The following is a 12458-nucleotide window of genomic DNA, read 5'->3' as shown; positions in this document are numbered from 1 at the left end:
GCATCTGACCACCAGCCTACTCCGACAGTGACTATTTCCCTGATAGATAGTCTACAGCATCTGACCGACCGAGTATTCATTCATTCAAACATTTTTGAGGCTGCTTGTGGAAATTACACGTTCTACGAGAGAAGTACTGTACGTTTCGTGACATGTTCAGAATGTGGCATGAGTGCCATGTTGGGAACAGTACCAACTATCATCGCCTCCTTCGTGTTCTAAATTAGGACCAGATCAGCAAATTCCTATTGTGTTTTTAAAGTATTTGCACCAATGTAGCCTAGTTCTATAGTCGTCTTTTTTTTTTTTTTTTTAATAGTTAATGCAATCTTAGCTCTCTACAAGAAGTCCTTTGACGACTCTCGTCATTTCATTACAAATATCTAATATTTATTTTTTCTTTTCTTTTATATTCTTAGAAAACGTAATAGGTATATTCTATATAAATTTTCGTTCTGCATTTCGCAATATATTCTTGAACTTGACTCTTAGTATCGCAGTTTCTTTGCCATTTTTATTTACTTCGTTTTCTTTCCTAATGCCCAAAATACAGTTTGTCATACAACTCAATATATCATTTCCACCTGTCTTAAGCTGTATTTCTCTCGTTAAAGACTCATTTGCATCCTTATTGTCGTAGTCCTTTTCCCTTGCTACCTTTCTATTTCCATTGAATTTACCTCAATATATATTATTCAAATTTCTCTATTCTATTATATTATTTATGTCTGTTGTATATTTCCCCCTGTCTTCGTCGATTTCCATTCCCAATTCGCAGTTAAAATTTTTATACACTGTTTTACATTCTTCAGTGTAACTTTCTTGCTATTGTTTTCTTTCCCTCGTTTTTCAAAGTTTCTTCTATAACACACGTTTTGTAATTGTGCTACCTTTATGGTACCATACCTTTACTCACAAAGTTCGAAGAAGTTTTTAACAAATTTGTTTTTACTTCCTCATCTTTAAGCATTGCAGTATCAACCTTGTTATCTTCTTCCCTGGTTATATATTTCAGTGGTATTCCATTGCAGTCTGCACATAATAAGAAAGTCTGGTCACTTTTTACAACTGGCGTTCATAATAATTTTCTACAATTCTAGTAGGTCACTTGCTACAACTAATGTAGAAGTTTCCATACACAAAAGCCTTTAGGTAACTTAAGTAATTACACATGCGTTTGTGAAGGTGGCGAGGACAGGGAAACGCGTCCTTCTTCCCAAAATTTTTTGTTGGAAGGAAATATATGAAGCCTGATGGTGTTTATAAGGAAGAAGTAAAGGAATAGGGTAGATAACTTAGGTAGCTTTGTCTTGACATAGCAGTTACATGCTTTAATACTACCAATTAATTTTAATTTTTTTCTATTTCGTTTTACTTCTGTCATACCACAGCACTCAAAAGTTTTATATAAGCACAATATGTAGTTTATACAAAATAATAGTACTATTTAATAACAGATATAAAACGTTCATCCATTCTTTCTATTCTTTTACTTATTCCATATAAATACTTTTATCGTTCATCCATTACCTCCCCTACATAAGATTTGGAAGAGGTGGACGCGTCCCCTTTGTCTCCCTCGCCAGACACACCCATGCATCTATACCACAACGATAGATGCCATGCGATTTGATGAGTTTCCTGGAGAAGATTTAAGGAAACGTCGCTGAAGAAGATGGGAGTTTCCATTGAAAGTATCGTCAGGTACTAAATAGCAGACATATTAAGAAGATTAATTCAAATGAGTATTTATAATCATGCGTCAGTTTAGTTCCTTAACATAAACCGAAGGATTTTGTTGCATACGTTAGTTTATTTAATAAAAATCATTGAAATTGGTGTAACAAAGTTCGTTTACACACATTTTAAAATAAGATTTTACAAATAACCAGCAAGTAAGACTTAAATATTGATAAATAGGTTTCCATAAGCTAAATGTAGTGTTTCCTCCCCCTCCCTCTCTCTCTCTCTCTCACACACACACACACAACGTATAAAATATTTTACAAATTCATATCTAGCATTAGCATTGGTGTTCATTGTAGGTGAAGGTTGCAAAGCTAGTCTCGAGTTTGATTGTCAGTGCGTTTCAGAAATTGTGGTCGAAAGCAAATCTGTGGCCATATTAGCCTATCATGTAAGAGGAATGACGTCCCTCGGCGATCACACTGTCCGAGAAAAAGGAAGGAAGAAAGCGGCCTGGGACCAACGCGGCAGTAGCCTGGTGTAAGTGAGGAGGAAAATCTCACTCAGGATGCTGGCCTGAAAAAGCTTGTACGCGTTTTCGATCGAGTACTTGAGCATGTTTGAAACCGGATAAGTTCAAATCCGTGGGACAGCAATTCAGCAAAACTTTCTGAATATGCGGAGAATTCAGACCATGAGACTCGATGAGGAACAAATTTTGATCATTAACTACAAAAGTAATAACCCTTGGAAAAAGTTTTCTAATGCTTGCATGATTTCAAAAATAGTAAGAAATAGAATCTGGGATCAGCATTAACAGAACAAAACCATATCGCGAATCCTGTCGAATAATTTGGAACTTATAATATGTGAAACGATAATTATGCCTCTTGTACTGTACGGTTGCGAAACATGGTCGCTTATATTAAAGGAAGAACGCACTCTGAAAGTACTGGAAAATAAAATCCTAAGGCGAATATTTGAACTCAAGTTGGACGGGAATGGGGAATGGTGGAAAGTCCATAAGGAACTGCATAATTTATACGGTTTTCTTAACATTGTTGGGGTCATTAAGTGTAGGAGACTCAGGTGAGCAGGTTATGTAGCCAGAATGGAAGAAAGTAGAAACACTTTCATAATTGTAACTGGAAACTCAGTCGGACCATTAAGAAGAACTAGATGTAGATGGGAGAACAATAATAAGATGGATTTCGCAGAAATAGGAATACAGAGTAGAAACTGGATCCAATTGATTAAGGACAGAAATCAATGGAGAGCTTTTGTGAATGCAGTATTGAACCTGTGGGTTCCATAGGCTATACATATAGTGAGTTAGTTAAGTCAATAGAGTAAAATTTAACATCAGTATTTTAATAAACTTTCTTTTATTGACACAATGCAAGTAATGTTTTTTATAACTTTCATTGGTGTTTTTTTTCCTTGCTATTTTTTTTTTTGTTTGCCTCTCCTATTCTCAGATAGTAATTAAGTTCATAGTACTCTTTCAATGGGTAGTACTCATCCCGGTGAAAAATCATCATTGAATAGAAGGCAAAAACACGATCAGGAAACAGTAAACATAAAGATATGCAGATAGATATAATTATTGGTGTTTATGACTATTTATTACTGAAAATAAAAATAATAAATTTAAAAGTAGCATCGCAAAATTTAGGTAATTTCGAATTATTCGATACTTCCATAATCAGAATTCATCAAAATATTTAAATTGTTCTATATTGTTGCTCGAAAATTCCATAATGGAGCAAACGGAAAAATTAGTGCATTGTGTTTTGTTCTTGCATATTTTATTCTCAAATGGTAGTTAAGTTCATAGTACCCTTGCAATAGATAGTACTCATCCCAGTGGGAAATCATCATTGAATGGGAGGCGAAAGAACCGTCAAAAATCTGCAATTTTTGAAGTTCTTAGATCAAATATTAGTGTTAATAACAACATTTTTTTGCTCTGTGATTTCATCCTATAGTATCAGAAAGGCGTGAAAGTTGAGATTTATTTCTACTTTATAAAATAGCTATTAGAGACTACAATATCGATAGTTAGGAAAATACGTGTTGCATTCCTTCTTCAGCTGCAAGCATTTTATTTCTTGCAATTTGATAGCAAAAGTACATACTCACCGCGTACGTATTTTGATTGTTAATAATGTCGGAACCAGTTGACAAATGTGATGAAAAACTACACAAACTTGACCAATTCTTTCTAGGGGTAACAGAAAAACGTAAATGGAGATAGTATGAACTTATTTGTGAGATGCGGCAATATGATCGTAAGTAATTTTCGTCTTGTAGTAATAACGATTTTTCTCCGAATTTGGAAGTATTGTATTGTGTTATTGTCAATTTCATTACTGATTACGAATATCGTAGCACAGAAACTCACTAGCATAATTTTATTTCTGTGCCATTTTATTTACTAGGGGTTAAGCAAAAACAAATATTTGTAACCGTTTAGCTGTTTTGGTAGCTATATGCTCCTTGTATTACCTATCAGTGAGTAATTTTTTCTCCCACTACACAGAAAGAAAGTTCTGTAACGGATGCTAGAAGAGTTTTTCTGTCATTACTAGGTGACATGTTATTGGTAAAATAGATCAGTTTTTTTTCTTTCTTTAAATAATGAGCACTTGTACTAAGAGATAATATAACTTATGTATTTATTATTATCCGTATTGTTGAGAAAGAAAGTCGAATTACTCTACTAATGAATACAAATTTAACTAATTGTCGAACGGAATAAATAATTAATAATATAATTAAACTGAGACACTCACTTGGACTGACCGTTGTTATTTAGTAGTTAACGAAGTTTTCAATGAGATCTCCCATCTTCTTGAGTGACATTTGTTTAAAGCTTCTCCAGGAAACTCTTTAGATCACATGGCATCCATCGTTGTGATATAGAAGTATCTAAAAACAAAAGATTCTTCTGTTAGTATATATATATATATATACCTCAATATTATTACAAACAATAGTTGAACAATATTTGAACTTCCACAGAATTATTCTGAAACTTTTCTTGATATTAGTTAAAACTTTCTGAATGGTGCAGATGTTACCTTGAGACTATAAATAGTGCTAACCTAAATAATAGACGTATACCAAAGTTAATCCAAATGAATATTTGTAATCATGCGTCAGTTTAGCTCCTTAAGCTGCACTGAAGCATTTTATTGCATACGTTAACTAGATAATTGAAATTGCTATAACGAAGTTCGTTTACACACATTTTAAAATAAGATTTTACAAATAACCAGCCAATAAGATTTAAACATTGATAAATAGGTTTCGAAAAGTCAAAAATAGTGATTTTTCATCAAAATATGTTGTTGTTGTTTAGTCCTGCAGTATAACCTTTAATTACACATACATATCTAGCATTAATATTTGTATTCATTGTAGGTGCAGATTATAAAGCTGGTCTCTAGTTTGATTGTCATTGCGTTTCCGAAATTCTAGTCGAGAGTGAACACCATGTAATTGTAAATGTGTCATTTCCCCAATTTTATGCCTGAGCCTTTTAAAAATGGATAGTTTAAAATTCGTGAGTTAACAGTATCACACTTTCTGAATATGTGGAGAACTAGATTATGAGACTCAGTCCAGTGAAATTTATTTTTCCCCATTAACGTACGAAATTATAAATGCTTGGGAAAAGTTTTCTAATACTAGCATAATTATAAAAGTAATAATTGTGGGGTCCCTGGTTCGATTCCCGGCCAAATAAGTGTGGCGGACAAAGTCGTGTCCGTGGGTTTCTTTTCTAGGTATCCCTTTTCTCTCACATTCTCATTCCACGAATTCTTTCTTCATCACTTACTTGCCTTAATCATCATCTCCCTTAGCCTGAAGTGCATAATCATGGGACGTTAAACTGAAAGATTTCATTTCATGAAAATCTTAAGTAAATAAAATAAAATTTAATATTAGCATTATTAAATTTGAACCCACCAGTCAGTATCAGTTTAATAAACTTACTTTTAATGAACACCACATGGAAATAATAATTTTTATAGCTTTCGTTGGTATGTTTTTTTTTTTTTTTTTTTTTTCATGCTCTTTATTCTGTTTGCCTCTCCTATTCTCAGATGGCAATTGAGTTCATAGTACTCCCCGAATGAGTAGTACTCATCTCGCGGTAAGATGTCACCCTTGAACGGGGGAGGCTAAAACAGTCTTAAATTCGCAAAAGACAAAGACATTAAAATGTTGCCCGATATTTATATTTATGACTTTTTTTTAAAAAATAAACATTTATTTGTGTGTCCCTTGTTTTTGCACAAGATTTTAGTTATATAAAAATCATTAATTCATTTCTTTTTTTTTTGGCAATTACAACAATATAACATATTTTCATTATTTTTTTGTGCTGACCAGCTCTTCCTCACGGTGGGTATATTTTATTAATGTTGTTATCTTGAAAGTGATTCATATCAGTGAAAGTATATATCTTCATCTCAGACTGTCCTTTTGTACCACTTCTTTGGATATGTAAGGAAAAGTTTCTATTAACTTCACTGCAACCTCAATACAGTGTTATTTTTGTTTTTCTAACTAAACCCATTTGATTATCTTAAATAGTGTAAACGTCATACAACATACGTTTAAAGATTTTTACTCATTTCGTTAGTGACTTGTGCTGACAATAGAATGTTGTTCTTCAGTATTCATATTTCGGATATTAAGGAACAACAGTAAATTATCAGCACAATCCACTAACAAAATGGGTAGGGATCCAAATTTTTAAAAGTCTAGATCTGAAAATTGAGTATTTATTTAGATTTTTCATTTTCTCAAAACCCATAAATACACTTTTCTGAGTAACTTTCTTGACTGTACAAAGACACAAACAGAAAAAATGGAACCCTATGCTTTTTTTTTTTTTTTTTTTTTTACTTGAAAGGCACGTTCAAGATTTGTAGTAATATTTAATTACCAGTTAATTTCCTCCATTAACGTACAAAAAGAAAAATGCTTGGGAAACAGTCTTTTAGTATCAGCATGATTTAAAAAGTAGTAAGTAAATAAGAGTAAAATTTAATTTTAGTATTATTAAATGTAAACACAACAGTCAATATCATATTAATTAATGAACTTTTACAGTTATTTAATAAACGTTTGCATGTTTCTAGTGTTCAAATACAAGTGGAGTTCTGTTACAGAACTAACGTGCATGCATTTTCTTTCATTAATGTTATACTTTGATGCCGAAAGCATTTTACGAACAAGCGTATATTCATTGTCGCTGTATTATAAGGTCCCTCATGGGGTTTAACGTCAACCTCAGCTACATTTATTTAAAAAGGAGGTAGAGTGAGGTTCAGTAGTCAGGTGTGTGAGATGAAGGGGGTAATTGTTGTCTGTGAGATTGAACATTACGATGTGCTTGTAGCGGTGTCTCCGGTCACTTCCTGAAGAGACTTAAGACACCATAAACAAGTTTTAAGCTCACTATCAGTCAAATGAATAAACGTATAATTTTACACACCGAATGGAAATAACCAATGTTTTTTCATAGTATTTATTCAGTTTGTTTTCCTGTTCTCAGATGGTAATTAAGTTCACAATAGATAGTGCTCAACGTAATGGAAAATCTTGATTAAGTGGAAGACGAAAACAATCAGAGAACCGCACAACACAAAGATATGCAGATATTGTTAAACATAATCAGTGACGTACTCAGAATTTCGTCATACAAGGGGTCTACCTCCCAAGTTCATATACCGATAATTTAAGTTGTTTTTATACATCTCTCAACATGGTAAAATATTATTTTTGCATTATATCTTGCTCAAGGGGGATAGTTAAAACCGTGAAACTCTCCCCTTGCGTACGCCACTGGACATCATTGTTCATATTTGACTAAAGTATATCGTACTTGTAATGATACAGTACATGCCATACTGACTACACTGTTCAATTCAACATTCAGTAGTAAGTGTTATTTAATTACATAATAGAACATTTCTCAATTCAGTAAGTTTCTTATGGAGAATTTTTATATACGTACTATGTAAAAACGAGGCTCGTAGCCAGCAAGGGGCTAGAGCGGGCGAATACAGTTAGATTTTTAGCCGAAGCTAATGAACCACTAGGACTGAATCTGTAACCAAGGGCACGGAGAGAACGCTCGTTAATTTTGACCTGTAACTGTAAAACTTTGAAATGTAAGATATTAGCATAGATATTAGATATTAGCAATTTCCGTCGAGTGTCGTGTATATTTTCTCATGTTCGCCTCGAATTTGGGAAAAGTTACTTAGAGGTGAATTTTGGAAGAAAACGTAGGGCTGTTTTCCATAGAATGGGGTGAATCTGCTGTTTTCTAATGGTAGAAGCTGTTTGCTAGTTCCCTACGTATGAAAATCATTCTGGTGGCAATATTTTAAGGTTAAAAAAAAAAAAAAAACGGTTTATTTGAACATGCGACAACAAGTATCTGGAAACTTACGGTTTGTACATCTTAAATATTTTACTGATCCATTCACTACTGACATTTCGTATCAGATTTCTGAAATCACTACTCCCAGATTACTCATACATCATTACTCATCCGAAATTTTCTACAAATGTTCTTATTCAAACGTAGACTGTAAGGAGGATGGGACCTTGCAAAATTAATCTCCTGGGGGGGTGGGGGTCAAATATGTTCTCGCTCGCCATCAGATTTCCAAACCATTGAACACAGGAAACTGAAATTTAGTTCAGGTGCTCAACTTATGCACTAGATTGTGAAGAGGACTGGATTTTAAGAAAGCTAACACCTAAGAGGGGGGAAAACGAGTTCACTTTGTATCCTTCGTCAGACATCTAAAACCTTGAACCTAGGAACATGATGTTCCATAGGAATTTTCTCGATATACCCAAGATTAGAGGTGACTTCACACTTCAAGAAAATCTCCTTGAGGGAGATGCTTATGATGTTGGCCGAGGATTTCGATCGAATAGAATGTATCAACATTGTTTTGACATCTCATGTGCAAGAAGGCCACAACTGTGGCGAAAGTGATTTGACGTCGACTTAGGCAAAAAGTCAGAAGGAATAATGAGTTTGTTTCATATGATTTGACTTGGTTGCGATGCTGGGAAAACTCTTTATTTATATATACACAATGGAAACACTTGAAAAATATGCAATTTATCATATTAATATTACGTTGGACCAACTTTGGCCCTCAAAACAACTCTGATGCGACATGAGATGGAGTCATAGAGGTCGTGAATGGTAGCCAGTGAAATATTACACTCTTCCGCTTGCAGTACATCACTTAGCTCCGTGTGAGAGGATTGAGGCGGAAATCTGCGTCAGATTCATCTCCCCAAAACGGATCACAGATGTTCAATTATGTTTAGATAGGGGGACTGGGCGGGTCATGGAATGTGTTCAATTTCATCCCGATGTTCCTCAAACCACGCAACAACAGCTCCAGCAGTATGAATGGACACACTATCATTGTGGAATATGGCTCATTTCCCGGAGACAACATCTGGGTCATAGGATGCAATAGTCCTCTAAAATGGCGACACTCATCAAAAGTGATGCGACCGGTAAACGTCAGGGCAGGACATACTAGAAACAGCATCACAGAGTCGCCGCTATGTTTCACGGTTGGGCGGAGACACTGCAGATCATAGCTTTCTTTGGGCGCGTCAGTTACACATAAACACTATCTGTGGTTTGAAATAAGGCTATAACACTTTATCCGACCATACCAGACGTTTCCAATCATGAAAGGTGCATAGTGGCATGTTCGCTGTACCATTGATGTCGTGCCAAAGCTTAACGGTCCCTTATGAGTTGTCTCGCCCGTGCAAACCGATCCTGTATGGCCATGTCATGTTACTCGCGGTGGATTGCGATCGTCGACGTAGGCTGTGTGAGGTGCTGCATGAGCTACTCTGTCACTTGCACCACAGTTGTAAGACGATTCGAGTGACAATCCATTTTAATGTTCGGCTGGACGTCTCTGAGTGTTTTCTTCCAACCAGTGTTCTTTGCTGACGTGGTTTTGCCGTGATTTTTTGTAAGTCATCATCAGCTTGTACTTTGTCCTTCGGGACACCCCAACACACTGCCACTTTCGTCACGTTCGCATCGCACAACCGAGCGCCAATAATTTGCTCTTTTCGCAAATCAAAGAAGTCGTTCAGTTTACATTAGGCCTATCACCATCTGGCTGCTGTTCTACTGCTCGTCACGAAGTACGAGTTTACCCTAACACAACACTACCAAAAGCCTAGCGCTGCGGTCGCCGCTTGATCGTTGCTAACGCAGATATCTGACGAGTTCACAACTCCAGGTATTTCTGTATGCACGGTAATATATATAGCATATACTTTAAAAAGTTGAGCGTTTTGCTTACAGCATCAGTGTCCTAATCTTGGGATGTATGAATGGCATCGGGACAGTCCTAACGTAATTTGACAGCTGACAGTTGGAAGGTAGTAATAGGTTTCCGAAAACGTGTCCGAATTCTTGAAATCAGACGTAAAGTATGGCGCCGTGAAGCTGAGTGAACTTTCTTCAAAACTGCGTTATTTTACAGTTTTATTTCAATGAAGGGACAACTGCAGCACAGGGCCGTGAAGAAATGTGTACCTTTTATCAAAAGCAAGAGCTAAAAGATGGTTCAGTCGCTTCCGTTCTGGAAATTTCGATCTCCAAGATGCTCCTCGCAGTGGACAACCAATTACAGCGAAGTGGAAGATATTCTGGCAAAAGTCGATTAAGACTGACGTGTATTCAGTGAGTGATCTAAACATTCATCATCAAACTGTGTTAAACCATTTGGAGAAAGCTGCAAAAAAAAGTTCCACGTTTGGGTGCCACATGATCAGACCGACACAAATACATTTACTCGGTCAAATTTCTTTCTACGAATTGAAACGTAGTGAAGTCGACCCATTTATGAAGCGGTTGATCACAAGTGATGAAGTGAGGAGATCCACCCAGACTGTGGTAAAACCCACACTGACTCCGAAGAAGATTATACTGTGTGTTTGGTGGGATTTGAAGGGCATTGTGCACCATGAGCCCGGGCAGGACGATAGATTCGGACCTGCATTGTCGACAATCAGTTCGAGACTACATTACAATTCAAAAGAAACGGCCGGAATTAGTTAACAGAAAGGCGTCGTATTCCACGCTGACAACGCCAGACTGCACACATTTTTAACGACCTACTAGAAATTGAGAGAACTTGGCTGGGAGGTTTTAATGCATCCACCGTATAGTCCGGACCTGGTACCGTCAGACTATCATTTGTTTCGATGTCTGAATAACTCCCTGAATTAACTTCAAAAAAAAAGCCTGTGAAAACCATGTCACGTGTATATATATTCCAAGAAGCACAGAAGCTCTATAGGGACGGAATTACGGTGTTGCCGGAGAAGTGGCAGATCGTCGTACAAAATGGTGCTTATGTGGTTTCATAATGTCATTTTGAAATCACTATAAACGTATTCTCAATTTTGTCATCTAAAGGCACAATAGTTTTTAGACAACCGGATACATATAATTTAGAATATTACGAGATTAACAGTGTAGCCAACCCACTCCAAACTGTACTTTTTCAAATAGCACTACGTTATATTACTACCTATTTCAAATCTACATGTTAAACCAAAGTTTAAAATATGACGTTCTCAGTCTTACGGACTGAGCGAGTTATAATGTTACAAATATCCAAATTTTGGTGGCTTCTATAATAGTCATAATGCAAATGAGATAGGCGAGTGGAATACACATCCAAAGTACCTTAATGTCGTATACTATGATCATGATATGACTTATTTGAAATAAATACGAAGAAAGTTAGGGGAAATTGAAAATTTGGAATTTGTCAAAGGACTTTGTTTCGAAAACGTGCTCAGATAAGTATCACATTGAGTCTCACGGGTGGTTTTCAATGGGCGTAAAGATCAAAACGCCATACACAGCTATTTGACGGCTTAGATCGTTCCGGAGAAATAAAAAACATGAACATAGATTGCTATACTATTTAAAATGATGTATGTGCGAACTTTTTAACGGAGATAAACAAACGCGTGAAAGGAGAAAATAAGGTTACGCGAATTGTATAGGATATACACATTACCAGAGAGCTTATATCAAGACATCTAAGATACATGGAACACATTCAAATAGGTAATTCGCACCGGTGTATAAAGCTTTAATTGGAAAACTACTCGTGTAAGATACTTTAGATAAACTTAGAAGATAATGTAAAACAGGACTTTGGGGTAGTATGATGTGCTAATCTTGACACAGGATAGGACCCAATGGCGTTCTTTTGTTTCTGCTGCGATTAATCCCAGGTTCATCAATCCGTCAAATGCATTTATGTCCTATACAGAGCACCGTTTTCGAAGTACGAAAGCGGTAAATACAAAGGTTCTACAGACCTGGAAAGTCAGGGAAGAACGCAAGTAGTCAGGGAAATTTACAGTAGTCAGGAATATACAGTATATCTTACGAATAAATTAAAAAAAATAAATAAATAAAGCAGGATACTAGAGGCACCAGATAAATTAAGATGGGCTGGCCTGTAGCTAACTCAATCAGTAGTGTGTCCATCAATTTCTGTTTAGTTGCCGGTGGGTGTAAGGGTTTTTCGCGTAGGCCGTAAGTACCAGAGGTTGGCTCAGCCTCGGAAAACGAGTACCGGGTACAACCTTGTAGTACGTATAACATATATAAACGTTAAGGAGGAGCACGGCCAAGGTATTTGGAACAGTTATAGATTACT

The 12458-nt window shown here is 35.9% G+C and overlaps 1 protein-coding gene and 1 long non-coding RNA gene across 10 annotated transcripts in view; one reads left to right on the top strand and one right to left on the bottom strand.

The window, feature by feature from the left end:
* LOC145688323 (uncharacterized) overlaps positions 1–4958 on the bottom strand; it is a 48616-nt gene extending 43658 nt beyond the window's left edge. For both annotated transcript variants that reach the window (XR_014131872.1, XR_014131873.1), the window contains exon 1: positions 4482–4958. This is a non-coding gene — a long non-coding RNA (uncharacterized LOC145688323). The remainder of the gene's footprint in view (positions 1–4481) is intronic.
* Positions 1–12458, top strand: part of Pi3K21B (phosphatidylinositol 3-kinase regulatory subunit alpha) — a 730269-nt gene that overhangs the window by 103076 nt on the left and 614735 nt on the right. The gene's annotated exons all lie outside the window — the stretch shown is intronic.

Source organism: Thermobia domestica, chromosome 6 (assembly GCF_964235325.1).
Source record: "Thermobia domestica chromosome 6, izTheDome1.hap1.1, whole genome shotgun sequence".
NCBI lineage: Eukaryota > Metazoa > Arthropoda > Insecta > Zygentoma > Lepismatidae > Thermobia > Thermobia domestica.
Note: the sequence above shows the minus strand (reverse complement) of the source record. Positions and strands in the feature narration are given on the sequence as shown.